The sequence below is a fragment of the Lepus europaeus genome, chromosome X, assembly GCF_033115175.1.
Source record: "Lepus europaeus isolate LE1 chromosome X, mLepTim1.pri, whole genome shotgun sequence".
Taxonomy (NCBI): domain Eukaryota; kingdom Metazoa; phylum Chordata; class Mammalia; order Lagomorpha; family Leporidae; genus Lepus; species Lepus europaeus.
Window position 1 is genome coordinate 53099954 of NC_084850.1, and position 21186 is coordinate 53121139.

Sequence of the window (21186 nt, forward strand, 5' to 3'; positions counted from 1 at the left end):
GAGTCGCAAGATTCCACAGATATAAATAGTATATTGGCTCCATGCTCTTCTACCTGCTTTTTGTGTCACATTGTAACCACTGATGCTTCCCAAATGTAATTTGATTTACATTGTAAAAATATTTAGAGGTGAGGATTTCAAGAAGTAATTATGCTATGAGCACTCTTGATCGGATTAATGCTGTTATCTGGAGAATGGGTGGGTTAGTTATCAGAGGAGTAGGTTCCTAATTAGAAAGGATGAAAGAAAGAGGGGGGAGGGATGGGGAAGTGAAGGAACTGTGGTTGTCTTCTTGAAACTGTACCTATGGAATGCATAAAATCTTTTCTCCTTATTTTAATAAAAATAAATAAAAAGATAAAGGATGATTTTTGGGGGCTAGCATTTGGTCCAGCTGTTAAGCCACTACTTGGGACAACTGCAGCTCATATTGGGGTGCCTAGGTTCAAGTCTTATCTCTGCTTCCAATTCCAGCTTCCTACTAATACAGATCCTGGATAACAGTAGTAATGGCTCAAGTAGTTAGGTCCCTGCCACCCATTTGGGAGACTTGGATTGAACTCAGGACTCCTGGGTTTGGCCTGCATCAGCCCTGGCTGCTTTGGAAGTTTGGTGAGTGAACCAGCAGATGGAAAAATCACTCTCTCTCTCTCTCTCCCTTCCTTTCAAATAAAAATGAAAATAAATAAATGAAAAATGTAAAAGGATGCATCTGGCTGATTTCCTCCTTATGTCCCATCCATCCTCATCTGCCACTCTACCATGTTATGATGTGGCATGAAGGTGCTCTCTAGAGGCTGGCACCTTGATATTGAACTTCTCAGCCCCCAGAATGGCAAAGAATAAATTTCATTTCTTTATAAATTATCCATTGTGTGGTATCCTGTTATAGAAACAGAAAATTGGCTGAGACAAGTAGATATTTCCACAGAGATCTAGGTATTTCTTAAAGAAGAGTAGTAAATGATTTGTTGTCATTCCATTGTTTCCTTTCTTTTCAATTTTTTTCAAATTAAATTGGCTGACTGGTTTGTATCCAAAGGGTATCTCAAGATATTGATCTAGTCAGTTCATTTCTCCACCATGCCCCAACACCAACCAGGTTCATAGATTTCTTTGATTCCTAATTGTGAAGAAGCTATAGGCTTTGGTGGGATGAACCTGAGGTTATCATCTTTGTAGTCTTGAGTACTAAAAAAATAGAATCTCTAACTCCAAATGCTGTGGCTTTGAAACACTGGAGATCAGTATTGTTGAGGTTATTGTATGATATGTATGGTTTACTTGGGGATTTCATTCTCCTTTATGAAGGCTAGAAATTTCCCCACAGCATGAGGGGCTTCAAAAAGCTTGTGGGAAATTGAATTAAAAGTTGATATTGGGGCCGGCACCGTGGCTTAACAGGCTAATCCTCCGCCTTGCGGCACCAGGACTAGAACCGGTTCTAGTCCCAGTTGGGGCACCAGATTCTATCCCAGTTGCCCCTCTTCCAGGCCAGATCTCTGCTGTGGCCCGGGAAGGCAGTGGAGAATGGCCCAAGTCCTTGGGCCCTGCACCCCATGGGAGACCAGGAAAAGCACCTGCCTCTGCCTTCGGATCAGCGTGGTAGGCCGGCTGCAGCGCGGCGGCAGCGGCGGCCATTGGAGGGTGAACCAGCGGCAAAGGGAAGACCTTTCTGTCTCTCTTTCTCTCTCTCTCACTGTCCACTCTGCCTGTCTAAAAAAAAAAGTTGATATTGATCCAAAATTTCAGACAAGAGAGAGACAGAGACAGAAAGGTCTTCATCCACCAGTTCATTCCCCAAGATGGCTGCAATGGGTGGAGCTGAGCCCATCCAAAGTTAGGAGCTAGGAACTTCTTCTAAGTCTCCCACAATAGTGCAGGGCCCAATTACTTTGGCCATTTTCTACTGCTTTCCCAGGCCATAGCAGAGAGCTGGATGAAACAAGAGTGCCTGGACACCAACTGACGCCCATATGGGATGCTGGCACTGTAGGCAGAGGCTTAGCCCACTGTGCTACCAGTGCCAGCCCCCCCAAAAAAATTTTTTTTGAAATCTATTAACACATAGGTCTTCAAAAAGTTCATGAAAACATGCGTATTATGAAAAACTGCATGAATTTCAAGTTCTTGCACCAAAGTAAGCTTATATTTTAATTCTATTTCCATAAACTTTTTGAAGTCCTCCAATAACTGCATTAATTGATGTGTATTTCTTAATGTACATTTTCTACCTTCCCACTTTCTCCTAGAAGGGAGTTTGTCTGTTGACATACATTATACAAGGGTTTAGTTCTTTAGTTAGGCAAAAGTGATAGGGAAATAAATATAATGAACAATGCAATGGAGCCACCACCTTGAGAAAAGGAAGCAATGAAGGAATGGCTCAAATCAGTTTAACACATTTTTTTGAGATGGTACAGATTGTTATAAATTTGTAAAACACAATAGGAAGAGATTCTTTTTAAAAAAGATTTATTTATTTATTTGAAAGTCATAGTTATACAGAGAGAGAAGAAAGGCAGAGAGAGAGAAAGTCTTCCATCTGCTGGTTCACTCTCCAATTGGCCACGATGGCTGGAACTGCACCGATCTGAAGCCAGAAGCCAGGAACTTCTTTCATGTCTCCCACGTGGGTGCAGGGGCCCAAGGACTTGGGCCATCTTCTACTGGTTTCCCAGTCCATAGCAGAGAGCTGGACTGGAAGTGGAGCAGTTTGGACTTGAGCCAGTGCCATACGGGATGCTGGCACTGCAGGCAGCGACCTTACCCACTACTCACAGTGCTGGCCCTATAGGGAGAGATCTAACATATGCTTTACCCATTTTCTGCTATTGTAACATCTTGTAGACTGTATATAGTTTAATATCACAGTCAGGATATCAGGATTGATAGCATTAAGAAAACCAGTTCTTCCATTGCCAAAGGAGCACTCATGTTGTCCTTCAGTAGCCACATGTACTTTCCTCCCATATCTTAATCTCTGGAAACACTAGTCTATCTTATTTTGTCATTTCAAAACTGTTATATCAAGAGTGTTATGTGGTATGTAACCTTTGGCATTGGTGTTTTTTCATTCAATATAATTTTCTTAATTCATACAGGTTGAATCATGCATTAACTATTCCTTTCTTATTGCTTACTAGTATTCGTGGTGGTATAAATATAATATGGTTTGGTTAACCATTTACTTTTTGAAGACAGTTTTAGGTATCATGAATAAAATTGCTATTGGGATTTGTGAAGAAGTTTTCAATAATGTGCCAAATGTCCAAGAATCAACTGCTGAGTCATAATAGTGTTTGCACATTTAGTTTCTAAAGAAACAGCCAAACTGTTTTCCATAGTGGTTACTATTTTACAGTACAACAAGCATTGCATGGGTGCAGTTTTTCTACATCCTTGTCAACATTTGGTGCAGTTGCAATTTTTCATTTTTGTCAATCTTATTGGTATCTGGTGACAACTGATTGTGGTTTTAATTTGCATCTCACTAATGGCTAATTGTGGTAAACATCATTTCATGTAATTAATTGCCATCTGTATAGCCACCCCAATGGAATGTATATTGCCATCTGTATAGCCACCCCAGTGGAATGTCTCTTCAATTGAATGTCTTTTGCCCATGTTCTAATTTGTTTTATTTTGCTTACTGTTGAGTTTTGGGATTACTTTATATATTCTAAATATTGTTTTTTTTTTGTCAGATGAGTGTTAGAGATATTTTCCCCATTGTAGCTTGATTGTTCATATCCTTTTACTATTATTTTTTAAAGATTTATTTATCTATTTATTTGAAAGAGTTAGAGAGAGAGGAAGATCAATCTTCCATCTGCTGGTTCAGTCCCTATGTGGCTGAAACGGCCTGGGCTGAGCCAAGCTGATGCCAGGAACCAGGAACTTCATCCAGGTCTCCCATGTGGTTGGCAGAAGCCCATGCACTTAGGGCATTTTCTGCTACTTTTCCTAGGCCATTAAAAGGAAGTTGGATTGGAAGTGGAACAGCCAGGACCTTGCATCCCTGTGGAATGCCAGTGTTGCAGGCAGCGGCTTTACACTCTACACCAAAATGCCAGTCTCTTTTACATCCTTTTAACATTTTTTTTTCAAAGAAGTCTTTAATTTTCATAAATTAAAATATCTTTTTACAGATATTTACTTCTATGGATCATGCCTTTGGTGGCAATTCTAAAACTGATTTTCCTATCTGCAATTCCTGATGTGTTTTTTTTTATCACATATCATACTATATAAGTTTTATGGTGTTAGGTTTTACATTTAAGTTAGTGACCCATTTTGAGGGATTTTTCAATAATTTAGAGGTTTAGGTCAAGTTTTATTTTCTTATTCCTTGAATGTCAAAGTGCTCTACCATCATTTGTTGGAAAAGCTATCTTTCCTCTATTTGACTGCTTTCACATTCTTGTCAAAAATCAGTTGGACATATTTATGTGGATCTGTTTTTGGATTTTATATTCTGTCCCAATGATCTATTTTGTGTCTTTCTGCCAATACCACACTGTCTTGCAGCTGCGTAGTAGTTCCCAAAATCAGGTAGACTGATTTTACCATTTTTCTCCTGTTTTACAGAATTGTTTTAGCTATTTGAGTTCCTGTGCCTTTTTATAAAATATTGGAATGCTTTTTACCATATCTAAAAAATTTTGCTGGCATTTTGATAGTCATTGGTTAGGAGTTAAACCCATATATTAAGTAGCAGAAAATTGACATCTTTTATGCTGAATCTTCCAATCTGTGAACACACTATGTAGATATTCTTTTACTTTCTTCATAAATTGTATAGTTTTCAGCATGTAAATCATGTACATGTTTGGTTAGATTAAAACTAAATACTTTGTGTTTTAATAATTATAACTAGTATTGTATTTTTAATTCCAGTCTCCACATATTTATTGCTGTTATATATATACAATTTTCTTATGAATGTTTTGTATATTGAAATCTTGCTGATCTCACATTCAGTTCTAGACAATGTGTTTTTTTAAATTTTATTTAAGGTATAAAAATTTCATATAATTCATATATACAGATTTAGGAACATAGTGATTCTTCCCATGCTACCCTGCCTCCCACCTTCACTCCCACCCTTCTTCCTCTTCTCTCTCCTATTCCCACTCTTAATTTTTATAAAGATCTATTTTCAGTTTCCTTTATACTCATCAGTTTAACCCTACAGTAAGTAAAGGGTTCACCAAATAGTGTGAGGAGGGGAAAAAAAGCTGTTCTTCAACAGTGGAGACATTTGTAGAGCCTTTGAATATATTCTATATGCACAATCTTGTCTCTTGTAAATAAGGATTTTTTTTTCCTTTGTGACCTGCATAGCCTTTATTGCCTTATTGTACTATGTAACTTTGAGCGTTCTTTTGAACAAAAGTGGTAAGGTTTGTTTCCAAACCTAAGAAGAAAACATTCAGTCTTTCAATCTCTCAACAAAAATTATACACTTTTTTAAAGGATTATTTATTTATTTGAGAGGCAGAGCTACAGAGAGAGGGAGGGAGGAGGAGAGAGAGAGAGTGAGAGAGAGAGGTCTTACATTTTCTGGTTCACTTCTGAAATGGCTGCAATGGCCAGATTTGAAGCTAGGAGCCAGGAGCCAAGAGCTTTCTCTAGGTCTCCCAAGTGGGCTCAGGGGCCCAAGCACATGGGCCATTCTCTGCTGCTTCCCCAAGCCATAGCAGAGAGCTGGAGTGGAAGAGGAGCAGCTGGGACATGAGCAGGTGCCCATATCGGATGTCAGCACTACAAATGGAGGCTTAGCTTACTATGCCACATTACCAGCCCCCCAAAATGATATTGTTAACTAGAGACATTTTGTGGATTCTTTCTACTAAGTCATGGACATTTGCTTCAATATCTATTTTTGAGAATCTTTTTTCCTTGAATGTGTATTGGGTTTTGCCAAATGCTTTTTCTGTATCAATTCATGTAGTTTCATAATGTTTATTTTTTAAACTGCTAATACGATAAATTACATTAATGAATTATATATATATATATATATAGAGAGAGAGAGAGAGAGAGAGAGAGAGAGAGAGTTAGACAGTGAGAGAGAGAGAAAGAGAGAAAGGTCTTCCTTCCATTGGTTCATCCCCCAAATGGCCGCTACGGCCAGCGCTGCACTGATCCGAAGCCAGGAGCCAGGTGCTTCCTCCTGGTCTCCCATGTGGGTGCAAGGGCCCAAGCACTTGGGCCATCCTCCACTGCCTTCCTGGGCCACAGCAGAGAGCTATATTGGAAGAGGAGCAACCGGGACTAGAACCCGACTCCCATATGGGATGCTGGCGCCGCAGGCAGAGGATTAACCAAGTGAGCCATGGCGCTAGCCCCCAATTAATGAATTTTAAATACTGAACCAATCCTGCATCCCTGTAATAAACTCCACCTTGTCATCATTTATAATTCATTTTATGTATTGCTGAATTTTAAATGCTAATCTTCGATGAGTTATTGTGTCTATATTTATGAGCAATATTGATCTGTAATTGTCTTTCGTGTGTGTCCTCTAATTTTGATATTAGGATAATACTAACTTCATAAACTGAATTGAGAAGCATCACCCACTTCTCTAGTCTCAGCAAGAGATTGTAGAGTTGATATTGATTATATACATGTTTTGTAGAATTGTCTGGTGAATCCAGCCTGGCTTGGAGAGTTTTCTTTTGCCAATTTTGAAATTGTAATTTCAATTTCCATAGCAGTTACAGAGCTGTCCATATTATTATTTTGGGTAGATTGGGGGTCATTTTTGTTTTTTTGAGGATTTCTCCATTTCACCTAAGTTCTCAAAATTGCACATGCAGATTTTTCATAGTATTCCCTTATTATCCTTGTACTCTTGACAGAGTCTATAGTAATAGTATTTATTTTATTCCCCTGTGAAAATTTGTGATTTTCCTTTTTCCTTTTGCTTTATCAGTCTTTATAGAGGGCAGTGAATCTTACTTATTTAATTTATTTATTTTTGTTTTCAATTCCCTTGTTTTCTCCTTTTTAATATTTCTTTCTGCTTACTGTGGATCTGTTTATTTTTTTTATTCTTCATGTATTTAGACTATTATTTTTAAACTTTCCTCTTGCCTAATGCCTATATTTATTGTTATACCTTTCTGTCTCAGCAAAGCTGTATCCCACAAAATTTGATGCATTTTCCTTTTCTTTTTTTTTATTAAACTTTTATTTAATGAATATAAATTTCCAAAGTACAGCTTATGGGTTACAATGGCTTCCCCCCTCCCATAACTTCCCTCCCGCCCGCAACCCTCCCCTTTCCCGCTCCCTTTCCCCTTCCATTCATGTAAAGATTCATTTTCAATTCTCTTTGTATACAGAAGATCAGTTTAGTATATATTAGGTAAAGATTTCAACATTTTGCCCATATAGCACATAAATTGAAAAAAACTACCATTGGATTACTAATTATAGCATTAAATAGCAATGTACAGCACATTAAAGACAGAGAACCTACATAATTTTTTTTCAAATTAATTAATTTTTTATGCCCTTTCCTTTTTAACACCAGGTTGTTTTTTTTTCATTTCCAATTCTCTTTATATACAGAAGATCACTTCAATATATAATTAGTAAAGACCTCATCAGTTTGTGCCCACACAGAAACACAAAGTGTAAAAATACTGTTTCAGTACTAGTTATAGCATCACTTCACTTTAGACGACACATTAGGGACAGATCCCACATGGGGTGTAAGTACACAGTGACTCCTGTTGCTGATTTAACAATTTGACACTCCTGTTCATGGCGTCAGTAATCTCCCTAGGCTCTAGTCATGAGTTGCCAGGGCTATGGAAGCCTTTAGAGTTCGCTGACTTTGATCTTATTCCGACAGGGTCATAGTCAAAGTGGAAGTTCTCTCCTCCCTTCGGAGAAGGGTACCTCCTTCTTTGATGGCCCCGTTCTTTCCACTGGGATCTCACTCACAGAGATCATTCATTTAGGTCTTTTTTTTTTCCATGATATCTTGGCTTTCCATACCTGCTATACTCTCATGGGCTCTTCCGCCAGATCCAAATGCCTTGAGGGCTGATTCTGAGGCCAGAGTGTTGTTTAGGACATCTGCCATTCTATGAGTCTGCTGTGTATCCCATTTCCCATGTTGGATCTTTCTCTCCCTTTTTGATTCTATCAGTTAGTATTAGCAGATACTTGTCTTGCTTGTGTGATCTCTTTGACTCTTAGACCTATCAGAGCTATCAATTGTGAGCTGAAATTGATCACTTGGACTAGTGCGATGGCATTGGTACATGCCATCTGGATGGGATTGTGTTGGATTCCCCTGGCACATTTCTAACTCGACCATTTGCGGCCAGTCCGATTGAGCATGTTCCAAATTGTTCATCTCCTCCCTCTCTTTTTCCACTCTTAGATTTAACAGGGATCACTTTTCAGTTAAAATTTAAACACCTAAGAATAATTGTGTGTTAATTACTGAGTTCAACCAATAGTACTAGAACAACAACAACAACAACAAATACTAAAAAGGATAAAGTATTACATTGTACATCTAAAGTCAGGACAGGAGCTGATCAGTTCATTGTTGCTTATAGTGTCCATTTCACTTAACAGGTTTCCCCTTTGGCGCTCAGTTGTCACCGATCAGGGAAAACAAATGATATTTTTCTCTTTGGGACTGGCATTTTCCTTTTCATTTATTTCCATGTATTTTAAAAATATTCCATGAGACGTTTTCTTTGACTCATGGATTATTTATGGGAAGTCTTAAAAAATTCATGGAGAATGGATCTTAAAAAAACTGTGCATGGATTTCAAATTTTTTCATGCCAAAATAAACTTTTAATTCCATTTTCAATGAACTTTTGAGGTTCCCTTGTGTAAGTGTATTCTTTAGTTACTTGAGTATCTAGAGATTTTACTATTATATCTCCCTTCTTGGATCTAATTTGATTCCATTGGAATCAAAGAACATGCTATGTTTGATTTCAGTTCTTGTAAAATTGTTGATATTTGTTTTAGGGCCCTGAATGTGATCTGCCTTTGCATAATATATGGACACTTGGAAAAAAATATGTATTTTGCAATTTTTAGGTGGAGTGATGAGTAGGATGGAAATCAGAGTTTCTCACATTGACATTGCAGAAGGACAGCTCATTCCTGGATTTTTTATAATACTAGTAATGTAGTCATAATAGTTAAACTGTATCAGCATTTACTATGTGGCCAGCATATTAGTAATGAGTTCTCCTGCATTCATTTCTTATATGTTAGGCATCTTTCTAATTGGTTTCATTGGACTCATTAAGTCCTTTCTACAACTTAGATATAGGAACCACTATTAGACACACTTACCGTATGAGGAAACCAAGACCCAGAGGAATTTGTTTTTGCTCAAAGTCCCCCAGCTAGAGAGTAAAACTATGTAACTTGAACTTAAGCAATTTAACTTCAGGGATTGGTCCCTCAGCTAAAGGGCTGTGTGGTGACCTAATAAACAAGGACTGACAGTGCCAACATAAGAGAAAAAAGAGTCAAAAATTCCAGGAGCCAGCAGGTGGACACCAAAATATTGTTAGCGAATTTAAAATTGAAAAGAAAGACAAGCTCAAATTCTGGAATCTTACCAAAATGGGGGCAGATTTGATCACCACATTTGGGCTGATCCTGTCCAAACACAGCAGAAGCAAAACAGAATTCTGGGTGCAAACATCAGCCATGGACCTGCAGTCATTCTGATTGACTGTGACGGTTTCAATATATGATTTATTTGATAGTCTATTGTCTCCATCCCTAACAACCTGCCTGGTGTTTAGGTGGGTTTCGGTATTTGTCAGGCACAGGATAGAGAAGCAAGAGAGGAATAGAGAGTATGCAAAGACAGAGGAGGGGAAGGAATAATGAGGAAGAATCTTTTCCATTAACATTATTTGTATCTCATCCCCTCCTTATTCCACCATTTACCTCTAGATTTAAACCATTTGCTTCCAGGCCCAGATTCCACAATGGTAACCTTCTTATACTCAATTATCTTCCAAAGGCATCTTTAAGAGAATAAGTGCCTTTTCTCAGTGGTTATAGTGCACTTGAAACATGTCAAGGGACAAAGAAATGCAAGTCATAAAGAGAAAGAAAGAGAGCTGACTGAAAATTAACCAGTTGGGAACCCAGTTGAGAACAGGTTATAAGGGAGAAAAGAGCCTCTGAAAAATGAATTTGGGTTGAAATGAGAGCATAAAGGAGAGCTTCTCTCTGTGTAAGAAAAGCATTCATTTTAGGACATGGACTTTATATTATCTACTTAATTTTTAAATGTACAACAATTTTTAAAATATTTCATTTGGGGAAAATCAGAACTACATGCATTTATAACAGATAGTATAGAGATATCCTGAGTCAATTTAATGTTCTCCCAATGATGACAACTTGTATAACTATAAAATATATTACACTACAACATTTATATTAAAACCCACTATCATATTCAGATTTCTCCAGTTTTAGTTGAACTCAGATGTGTGTTTGTGTGTGTGTATTTGCTTTTATGCAATTTTATCACATGAGCAGATTTGTGTAACTACCATCACCACAGTCAAAATATAGTACAGTTTCATAACCACAAGAATCCTCTGTATTGCCCTTTTATTACCAAACTCTCCTCCATCCAGCACTACCATTTTAATAACCCCTGGCAATCACAAATACGTTTTCAATTTGAGTAATTTTGTCATTTTTTTAGATTTATTTATTTTATGTAAAAGAGTTATATATAGAGAGAAGGAGAGGCAGAGAGAGAGAGAGAGAGAGAGAGAGAGAGAGTCTTCCATCTGCTGGTTCACTCTCCAGGTGGCCACAACAGCTGGAGCACACCAATCTGAAGCCAGGAGCCAGAAGACTCCTCTGGGTCTCCCATGTGGGTGCAGGGGTCCAAAGACTTGGGCCATGTTGTATTGCTTTCCCAGGCCATCGCAGAGAGCTGAATCGGAAGTGGAGCAGCCAGGACTCAAATCGACACCCATATGAGATGCCGGCACTGGAGGCGGCAGCCCTACCTGCTACACCACAGCGCTGGCCCCAGTTTTGTCATTTCTAAGAGTTATGTAAATTAATCCATGTATTATGTAAGCTTTTGGTGGTAGCTTTTTTCCTTTGCTGAGCATAATTCCCTTGAGAATCATCCAAGTTGTTGCTTTTACCAACAGCTCATTCTTTTTTGCCACTGAGTAATATTCCATTTTATGAATGTACCACTATTTGTTTAACCATCTACCTGCTTAAGAACATCTAGGTTGTCCCTAAATTTTGGCTACTATGAAGAAAGGTGTATTTGTGCAGATTTTTGTGTGCCTGTGAATTTTTAGTTATCAAAAATAAATGCCCAAGAATACTCTTGCTGGATCTTGTAGTAGTTGCATGTTTAATTTTATAAGAAACTGCCAAGCTGTTTTCCAGAATGGGTATATCATCTAAAATCCCAGTGGCAATATATTCATATGAGTAATCTAGTTTTTCTACATTCTCCCCAGCATTTGCTGTTGTCACTTTTTTATTTACAGTACTCTGATAAGTGTGTGGTGATATGCCATTGTGGTTTTAATTTGCATTTCAATGATAGTTAATGATATTGAACATCTTTTCATGTGCTTACTTGTCATCTGTATATCCTTATTGGTGAAATGTCGCTTCATGTCATTTGCTCATGCTCTACTTGGATTATTTGTTCTTTTTTACTGTGGACTTGTGAGAGTTCTTCATGTATTCTAGATACTAGTTCTTTGATGAGCATATCGGTTACAATACTTTCTCCCTATCTATCTTTTTCATCCTCCTAACAGTATCTTTTACAGAAGACCATTTATGTAGTTGGAGTAGAGTTCCTCAAGTTATCCTTATCTAGAGTATACTTTTGTAGATTGTCAAAGATAAACCTTTTTCTATCCTTTGAGCACAAAATTTTTCTCTTACTCTTTCTTAAATATTGCCATTTTGTTTTAAATTTAAATGAATGACTCATTTCGTGATATTTTCAATAAAAGTATGAACTTTAGGTTAAGTTTTTTTTTTAAACTAAGAGTGTCCAATTATTCTAGCACTGCTGGAAAGACTTCATTGAATTATTTTTGTATTTTTGTCAATTAAGCCAGGCATATTTGTATGAGTCTATTTCTGATTTCTCAGTTCTATTCCATTTATCTATATGCTTGTCCTCCCCTCTAATACAACACTGCCTTGATTATTTTAGGTATATGGTAAGCCTTTATATCAAGTAGAGTGATTTTTCCCACTTTGTTCTTCTTTGTCAGGATGTTTTAGATATTATAGGGCCTGTATGTTTTAATGTAAATTTTAGAACAAATTAGTCTATGTCTAAAACAATGTTGCTAGGATTTTGGCAGGAATTACTTAAATCTAACATAAATTAATGTGGAAAAACTGACACCTTTACCATACAGTCTTCCAATCTAAGAACACGGTATGTTCCTTTATTTATTTGGTTGCTTTTTATTTCTTTCATCAGCATTTTGTAGTTTTCAGTAGGCAAATCTTGTACATGTTGCATGTGAGCCTTAATCTTTCATTTTCATTGGAGGACTTATAAATGTCATTTTCTTAATTTTATTTTCAATGTGTTCATTGTTTTATATAAAATGTGTTTAATTCTTGTCTCCTGAAACTTTACTGATAGCCTATTAACTTTTATTCCTCTTATAGTTCCAATGGCCTTCTGAATCTGGTTTCCAAGCTTGCAGATAATTAGGAGGTAGCAGGATTTCCTCGGGCAGGTACACTTTTAGCCACGCTCTATGAAAGTTGATATGAAGGGAAGAAAATGTAGTTTTATAGGTTGTACATAAGAACTTCAAAACAGGGTTCTGGGGCTCTTTGGCAAAGGGACATACAAATTATAATGCCCCCCAAGACATCTTTATGCAACTGAGGTTCTTACACAAGAACATTAAGGTTAACCTTGTATAAGAGTCATTTATGACATATGAGGTCACAGAACCACGTTTTAAACAGATCTACAGGAAAAACATATTGAAACTATACAAATATAGTTTACCTTAAAAATGAGCACATATAAAATAATTTTAAAATGATATCTATGAAAAATAAAGTTTGGCTCAAATTCTTGGCCCTTAATAGAAGTAAATGCTGCTGGGTTGATCGTCCTAAATATTTCATTTCTCAAATGCACCATGTGTCTATGTATTAGAGTGTATCTTCACAGTTGAACATGTTTATGTACACATATGCGCACACACACACACATCTCTACACTGCAATAAGTGAATTAATTTCCATTAATTTCAATATAAGGGATTTAGACCCAATGATAGATGGACATTTTATTTTCCAATGAGCCAGTGCTGCATGCCTAATGATAATTCCAAATCTAAGTATTTCTACAGTTTGGATTAGAAGCCTTATATCTACCATGTGTTAGACAATATGTGCTGGAGAACAGCCAAGTCAATGGAGAAAAAAGTAGCTCAACATAGACCAGCAAGATAGTGCATCAGGATAGGGTCAGAGGTTTATATGTTGCAATCATCAAAAGTTACCAGATCTTCTAGGATATCTTCCTTAAATATATGCTGTGGTTTTAAATTGCCTACCCATCTTTCTGCTGAAATGATTCGAATATTGTTTGCACAGGGTTAATTTTGGAAACTTCCTGTGCACCTTTTGAATCTATTGATTTGTGTGCAATTGATTTGTGCTCAAATCAAATCAAATTTATCTGTGGACAAAGTATGACTTTCTATGAGCTATAGAGCTATAGTGATGTTATTGACTTTTGCTCCCCAGAATTAGAAGATTTGATCTACTAGGCTTTACCTGGTCATAGCTCATCCCAAGAGAATATCAGGCAACGACTAGGAATGAGGAGATGCTCATTTCTAACGATTTCTTTTCAACTTCTCTCCCACTTCCTTTATGTGTCCTCTACTACTTATGTCTGTTTGTGTATCTCAAAATGTAGGTGGCCAGTAAGATGACAGGAATTCAGAAAGAGTGGAAATACTAATTTCTTGCCCTTTCTCAAATATTCCAGCTACTAGCCAAAGCCTGAAAGTCAAGAATCACTTTTCTCTTTTAACAAATTCATTTTATTTTTTTTATTGATTGATTGATTGATTTGCGAGAGAGTGAAAGAGAAAGATATCTTCCATCCACTAGTTCACTTGCCAAATGCCTCCAATAACTAGGTCTGGACTAGGCCAAAAGCCCAGAATTTCATTGGTGACTCCCAAGTGAGTGTCAGGGACCCAAGCTAGTGCTTGAATCATCACCTGCTGCTTTCCATAGTTTGCAATAGCAAGGAGTTGGGTTAGAGGCAGAGGCAACAGGAATTGAACCCAGGTACTCTGATATGGAATGTGGGTATCCCACATCACAACTTAAACCCTGTCTTTATTTTACATTGCCTCTTAGAAATTGTCCACATAGGTGACTATACCCCATTTCTTCTACATGTGGCATTCTGGACTTTTATAACATCATACTCTCCTGGTTTCCCTCCTATCTGACAGAGTGCTTCTTTGATCCTTTGTTGGCTTCCCATTCCTTGGCCTCTAAAAGTTGGGGTTACCCAGGGTTTAACTGGTCTGACTTCCATCTACTCTCATTACATAGGTGATATAATTTCATTTTATGGCTTTTATATAATTTCTACGCTAATATTTCTCAAATTTATAGCTCCCTATTACTACAGAGACCTATATTCCATTTGGCTTATTGACATTTGTTAGATGTCCAATAGGAATCACAAACATGATATGTTTAAAACGTAACTGATTTCTCCTGCCCTCCTTGGCCCTGGTCAAAGATATCTGTTCATTATACAATATTTGTTGTCTCACTTAAAGGCACTAAAACTCACCCATGTGCATAATGATAAAACTGAAGAATCACCCGTGATTTCCCTTTTTTCTCACAACTCACATTCACTCTGTCATCAAATGCTCTCAACTTTACTTCCAAAAGTGTTTCTTACATATTTCCACTTTTCAAAATCTCCTGTTACCACTGCAGTTCAAATTACTATTATTGCTCACCTGAACTAGTGTTATAGTCTCCTTAATGATTTTCTCAACTCTTCTCTTGCCCTCCTCTGCATTCAGCCCCTGGATTACTCTTTTGTAAATGTTAACGAATCCAAGCTTAATCTTATTTAGTCATTGCATAAATTGCCTCTGACCTCAACGTGAGTCACTTTACATATCTTGCATAGTGTTGGTTTTCTCTTGTTGCTATCTCATCCCACCTATCACCTCCATGGGGATCTTCCCTGACCCCTACCCTAACTAAAACAGTTGCTAAACCCACCATGCTGGTCACTCTATGTAATTACTGGAAGTATTTGACTGCACTTTGAGCTGAAAAATTTGCTATGAAAATATTACTTACCTCTTTAGAAGAATATTATTACTCACCTCTTTAGAAGAAATAGAAGATGTTTCTCATATCATCTTTTCTCCAATGTCTGACTGTTACCGTCCTTGGTGAATCAAGAAACACTGCGGCCGGTGCTGTGGCTCAATAGGCTAATCCTCCGTCTGTGGTGCTGGCACCCCAGGTTCTAGTCCCGGTAGGGGCGCTGGATTCTGTCCCAGTTGCCCCTCTTCCAGGCCAGCTCTCTGCTGTGGCCCGGGAGTGCAGCGGAGGATGACCCAAGTGCTTGGGCCCTGCACCCACATGGGAGACCAGGAGAGGCACCTGGCTCTTGGTTTCAGATCAGCGTGGTGCGCTGGTTGCAGCGCGCCAGCCGCGGCGGCCATTGGAGGGTGAACCAGCGGCAAAGGAGGACCTTTCTCTCTGTCTCTCTCTCTCACTGTCCACTCTGCCTGTCAAAAACAAAAACAAAAACAAAAACAAAAAAACATTGCATAGTGACTGAAAAGCTTAAATGCAAATATATATTCTTGTTCTTGAATTCCTGCCATTTTAAATATTTTGTTCCTAAAAAGGATCAACTCACTGGTTGTCTGACTTCAGATATCTTGTATTAAATATTACACAAAAAATAAAACTTACAGATACTCTTTAAAAATGGATATGAAAGATTAATTAATGTATGACAAGTTTAACTATGTATTTTTAGCAGAGATTTTCATGCCACTCTAATTTCACTACTTGGAGAGTCTGTCCATGATTATGGTTAACCATGTCTGTGTATGTTGCAATGGTATATGAAATTGTTAAATTTTTAACCAATGGAATTGCTTATTTTCTAACAAAACGTTTTGTAGAGCCTTAATAGAGCAAACATAAAAATGAAATTACTCTGATAAAGCAGGGCATAAAGTGAGGTATTGAGTCTGCCCTTTCAGTATTGCCCATTAAAACTTCTCTGGAAGCCTGTAGTATTAACCATGGAATTTTGGGGTTCTAAATGGACACAAGAGATCCTATATAAATTGGCCCCATTGATTTACAGGACATGAGAGCATGTCCCATTTAAACAGACATTAAACCAGGACATTATTCACTTTGCTAAGAACAGAGATGTATGGCATCGAGATCACAGGTTACATTAAAGAAGGTGCTGCAAAACCAGGGGAAATTACTCTTGAAATTAATGGATGATGCTAAAATTCCAAACTGCCATTAGTTGAAAAGGAGTTCAGTGGAGAAGGTCATCAAATAATTGTTTGTGTAGAGAAGATGTTCATGTTCCTCTGTTTCCTAATAAAACATTGATGTTTATACAGATTATGACTTCTTCAGTGTTGATAAACAAGACTGACTAGGAGTAGACAGTTTAGGACTCATGGTTTATTTGAAAGTCCTCACCATCATTAGTCAAACTCATATATTGTTCTGTCTACAAGATCACATCTTTATTAACAGTAGATAGTTCTAAGTCCAGGTTCACAGGTAGGTCACAGTTTATCAGTATTCTCTCAATAGCTGATTAAAAAATAAGACCCCTGTGTTGTTTACTGAGATTGTTTCCAGAAGCTAGGGCAATATTCAATAGAAAGGGCCACTTCTGGAGAGTGATTGAAGAAGTCAATAGAGCTATCACCTGCCCTTGGTATCAATTAATCAAGGGAGAAAGTCATGTTCGATGTCTCTCTTACTAGATAAAGGAACACTTTAGGCTGCTGAGAAACAGGTCAAATGATCATAAGTGCTGGGTGTGTATGTGAAGACATAACCATAAATACTCTAACTTGTTTCCAGGCCAGAGATTGGTTTAAGGAGCATAATTCAACTGTCTGGAAGTCTTGGAGAGAAAGAGCTATATTTTAGCCTCCTTTGAGTCTTCCACATGTGGTATGTAATCAAGCCCCAATATGATACCACAGCCTGAAAGATTGTATGATGTTCTGCATAGGTCCTAAGATCTTTCATCATCAGTTTAGAGGGTGCTTTTCTTGGGTTTCCAGTGATGACAATGCAAGTCTAACACATCAGATTGTTATAACTCTCCACAACCAGGATTGGGTTAAAAATTGGATTTGCATGTTTACTAAAATGTACCCAAAGAAAGAAAGCTCAGTGTAGCTGGGTACTCTGTTTTCCACCCACTCCTACTGCCATATGCAAATTCTGAAGGGAGTCACTGCAGTGTGGTAAGGCAATGCTGGTGTGTGTGTGTGTGTGTTTGTGTGTATTAAATATTTATTTGAATGAGCTATATATAGAGAGTAAGAGAGAGAAAGAGTGTGTGTGTGAGAGAGAGACAGAGATAGAGAGAGAGAGAGAGAGAGAGAGAGAGAGAGAGAGAGAGAGAGAAATATCTTCCATCTGTTGTCACTCCCCAAATGGCTACAACATCCAGGGCTAAGCCAGGTCAAAGCCAGGAGCCAGGAGCTTCATCTGAGTCTCCCATGTGACTTGCAGGGGCCCAAGTGCTTGGACCATCTTCCACTGCTTTTCTTAGGCTATTAGTATGGAGCAGGATTGAAAGTGGAACACCCAGAACTCAAATCAGCACCCACTGGGGGTGCTGGCATCTTAGGTGATGGCTTTACAAGCTACGCCACAATGCTGGCCTCAGTGCTGTTGTGTTTTAAACATCCTGGAAAGCTTGGGAATAGGACTCCTAGTGTCTTCAGAGTGTAAGATCACAAGTGACAATGAGCATTTTATATCTCTATTTCTGAGGTAAGTTTCTGCCAACACATTCTTAAGCCTTCTGATATCATTCTCACCTCTTGTTTTTTTAAATAATAGTTTTATTGAAATATAATTAACATATCATAAAATTCACCCTTTTACATTGTAAAACTCAGTGGTTTTTGGTGTATTCAGAATTGCAAAATTATCACTACAGTCTAATTTCAGACTATTTTCGTCCTTTCCATTCAAGTTAGAAGTCTCTTGTTTCCTGCTCCCCATAGCTACTTCTTCCTGTATAGGTTTGCCTCATCTAGAATTTTTTTTCAGTTCAAAGCTGTGTTCTTTTTCCAAAGCTGTTTTCTTAGATATTAGGATAATTTTCAGCTTTCTCTCAAAGTTAGCTTAGAGTAGTTTCATTCTTAGAGTTTGCTTTACTATGAAAACAACACAACCATGGTCATTGCATGCTCATTTCATATTCTCTCTCTCTCTCTTTGTTTTCATCTTTCTTTTTTTGCTTATCTCAGTTAAACGTGAAAATCATTATTTTCTTCATAAGTTCAGACATTTGCAACATCACATATAATCTCATTTTTTCATGTAGCCGTATTAAATGCATCAGGAGGCAATATAAGATTGTGGTTAAGACTGTAATGTTTGGAGTCAGACAGACCTTTGTTATTATCAAAACTGCTGTCAACTAATCTGAACTGCTGAGTTTGTGGTCATGAGGTGAATTGTTAATTCAGCTTCCTCATATATAGTGGGAATTGCAATATTACCCAATTCCTAGGGTTGTTATAAAGGTTAAATAACTGTGTGAATGAAAAACACATGGGACAATGCCTGACATATATTAAATGCTTATTCTGTGTGACTTGATTCAATAATAAGAACATTGAAGATACTGATGCATGGAGCTAAACTCTGAGTTTCTTGTACATTACTCTGTTTCATTATATGATCCAAAACTCAGGTTGATTCCATTTCTGAAGATCAGAAATCCTTGAATCTGAACATCTGAGATTCAAGCCAAACCCTCCAAATACTTTGAAGATGCCACAAAGAGCAACACAGCCACTGAACCTAGTTAATTGATTTACATTCCTTAAAGTCTCAAACAAAAATTTTCAGATGGCCTTAGGGGCATCCCATCCAAGGAAGAAAAGGGGTTATTGGTAGTAGACCTCAGATTTTTCAGCCCCTGTGAGAACTTTAAAAAAAAGTTGATATTTTAGCTTGGATTTCAGAGACCTAGAAAATATCAAGTTTTTCTCAGAGGATAGTGACTTTTTTCCATTGAGAACTGTTCTCCAGTATATCACAGGCTATGAATTCACTCTTTACCATCAGAATCCATGCATAGCATGGCAAGAACAGAAGGGAGCTATTCCATCAAAACAGTTGGTTTGTGTGTTCTAAAACTCTGTAAAAAAAAAAAAAAAGGATAGTAAGGCATTGGAGATGAAACTTCACCCCCTTCAGAAAATGACACCACATGGAATGCTGAATACATCTTTGCATGAGATTTTAGTGGCCTAGAAATAGAACTTAGTCAAATGAAGCTCATAGTCATAAATAGACAACTGAAGGCTTGGAAGTGTGGAGAGGGGATTTAATCAAGAAAATTTTCTTTTAATTTGAACATATTTTTTTCATGGCAGAGTCACTGAAGAGCTTAGAAAGAGGACTAATTTAAATTAAATAGAGGGACGGGGCGGAGCCAAGATGGCGGAAGAGTGAGGGTGCGCACCAACAGTTCGCGAAAAGAAAGTTTAACAAAAGTGGAGTTACCGTACCCTCAGGAAGAGACTCAGAAAAAAAACGGAGGGGAAACTCTTCCGGATCTAGTGGATGTGACACGGAGGACCTACGGGAAGAGCAAGGTGGCCCACTGCCGCGCTGAGCCGCGCCGAGCTGCACCTAGTCAAGCCGAGCCGCACCGAGAAATACCGAGCCGCACTGCGGACACGGGAGCCGCGAGAGTGGGGAAAACAGCGAGTCCAGCCACAGAAGCCCAGCCGCAGAATTTGAGCCCCGGTCCTGGAAGGAAAGGTAACCCGAGACATTGGCAGGGAAGCTTAGAGTGAGGTCTGAACTCACACGAGGGGGTGTGGGGGGGACCACAAAAAACTCCTTAGCCTAGGCAACCCGGTGAGCTGTGTGGAATTTCTTCCCAACTGAGGCTAAAAAAAAAAAAAGAGAGACAGAGAGAGAGCAAGAGAGGAAGCCAGAGAACAATCTGGATGAGTTACCCTGGGCCTTAACACTGAAGAACCAAACAGAGCTCTTTGGCCACACCTCCAAAGATGCCAAACAAACGTAGAAACCAAGATAACAAGAACAAGGAAGACACTATGATGCCCCCAAATGAAAAAGACACCCCAATTCAAGATTATGAAGATGATGAGATAGAAGAAATGCAAGAAACGGATCTCAAAAAATTGGTAAGATCATTAAGAAGTTCTCAAAAACAAATTCTTGAACTACAGAAGTCCTTAATGGACAAGATAGAAAATCTCTCTCGTGAAAATGAAATATTAAGGAGAAATCAAAATGAAATGAAACAACTAGTAGAACAAGAAACAGTGATAGTGACGAGAAACCATAATGGAATGAAGAATTCAATAGATCAAATGACAAACACATTAGAGAGCCTTAAAAACAGAATGGGCGAAGCAGAAGAGAGAATATTGGACTTAGAAGACAGAGAACAGGAAAGGAAACAGGCAAACCAAAGAAAAGAAGAGGAAATTAGAAATCTAAAAAATATTGTCGGGAATCTACAGGATACTATTAAAAAACCTAACATTCAGGTCCTAGGAGTTCCTGAAGGCATGGAGAGGGAGAAAGGATTAGAAGGCCTTTTTAGTGAGATACTAGCAGAAAATTTCCCAGGTTTGGAGACGGACAGAGACATCCTAGTACAGGAAGCTCATAGAACCCCTAATAAACATGACCAAAAGAGATCCTCACCACGACACATTGTAATTAAACTCACCACAGTGAAACATAAAGAAAAGATCTTAAAATGTGCAAGAGAGAAACATCAGACCACTCTCAGAGGATCCCCAATTAGACTCACAGCAGACTTCTCATCAGAAACCCTACAAGCTA

At 38.0% G+C, this 21186-nt stretch overlaps 1 non-coding gene across 1 annotated transcript; it reads right to left on the reverse strand.

Moving 5' to 3' along the window:
* Window positions 1–18584: 18584 nt before the first annotated feature.
* On the reverse strand, window positions 18585–18658 carry LOC133753921 (small nucleolar RNA SNORD72). The gene has a single exon (XR_009865151.1). It is a non-coding gene; the product is annotated as a small nucleolar RNA SNORD72 (small nucleolar RNA).
* Between the last annotated feature and the right edge of the window lie 2528 nt (window positions 18659–21186).